This window comes from Osmia lignaria, unplaced genomic scaffold (genome assembly GCF_051020975.1).
Source record: "Osmia lignaria lignaria isolate PbOS001 unplaced genomic scaffold, iyOsmLign1 scaffold0183, whole genome shotgun sequence".
Classification (NCBI taxonomy): Eukaryota; Metazoa; Arthropoda; class Insecta; order Hymenoptera; family Megachilidae; genus Osmia; species Osmia lignaria.
The window spans coordinates 6,141-7,500 of NW_027478324.1; positions in this window are offsets into that span (position 1 = coordinate 6,141).

Sequence of the window (1,360 nt, forward strand, 5' to 3'; positions counted from 1 at the left end):
ATAACGAACTTTAGGTGCGCTCCGAAATATTTCAAAGTCCCAGCGGCGTATTGCTTCGCCTCTTAGAACCGATTAGTCGAAAATTTTAACAATCATATTTTTGCATTCTGTACCGTGGATCCATCGTTAAACGCTATTAAACTAACGTCCGTGATGGTATAAATGCAGATTTTCGCTCCGTTTAGCCAAAATAACGAACTTTAGGTGCGCTCCGAAATATTTCAAAGTCCCAGCGGCGTATTGCTTCGCCTCTTAGAACCGATTAGTCGAAAATTTTAACAATCATATTTTTGCATTCTGTACCGTGGATCGATCGTTAAACGCTATTAAACTAACGTCCGTGATGGTATAAATGCAGATTTTCGCTCCGTTTAGCCAAAATAACGAACTTTAGGTGCGCTCCGAAATATTTCAAAGTCCCAGCGGCGTATTGCTTCGCCTCTTAGAACCGATTAGTCGAAAATTTTAACAATCATATTTTTGCATTCTGTACCGTGGATCCATAGTTAAACGCTATTAAACTAACGTCCGTGATGGTATAAATGCAGATTTTCGCTCCGTTTAGCCAAAATAACGAACTTTAGGTGCGCTCCGAAATATTTCAAAGTCCCAGCGGCGTATTGCTTCGCCTCTTAGAACCGATTAGTCGAAAATTTTAACAATCATATTTTTGCATTCTGTACCGTGGATCGATCGTTAAACGCTATTAAACTAGCGTCCGTGATGGTATAAATGCAGATTTTCGCTCCGTTTAGCCAAAATAACGAACTTTAGGTGCGCTCCGAAATATTTCAAAGTCCCAGCGGCGTATTGCTTCGCCTCTTAGAACCGATTAGTCGAAAATTTTAACAATCATATTTTTGCATTCTGTACCGTGGATCCATCGTTAAACGCTATTAAACTAACGTCCGTGATGGTATAAATGCAGATTTTCGCTCCGTTTAGCCAAAATAACGAACTTTAGGTGCGCTCCGAAATATTTCAAAGTCCCAGCGGCGTATTGCTTCGCCTCTTAGAACCGATTAGTCGAAAATTTTAACAATCATATTTTTGCATTCTGTACCGTGGATCCATCGTTAAACGCTATTAAACTAACGTCCGTGATGGTATAAATGCAGATTTTCGCTCCGTTTAGCCAAAATAACGAACTTTAGGTGCGCTCCGAAATATTTCAAAGTCCCAGCCGCGTATTGCTTTGCCCCGAAATTTTTCAAAGTTCCAGCGGCGTGTTGCTTTCAAAGTGCCTCCCTCTAAATACCGATCGGCAGGCCGCTAGGTCGGCGACGCACGGGCTTACGCCCAGGCGTATACGGGGGCAAATCGCCGTGAGAGCGTGCGATTTTGACTTTCGCAATAAGAT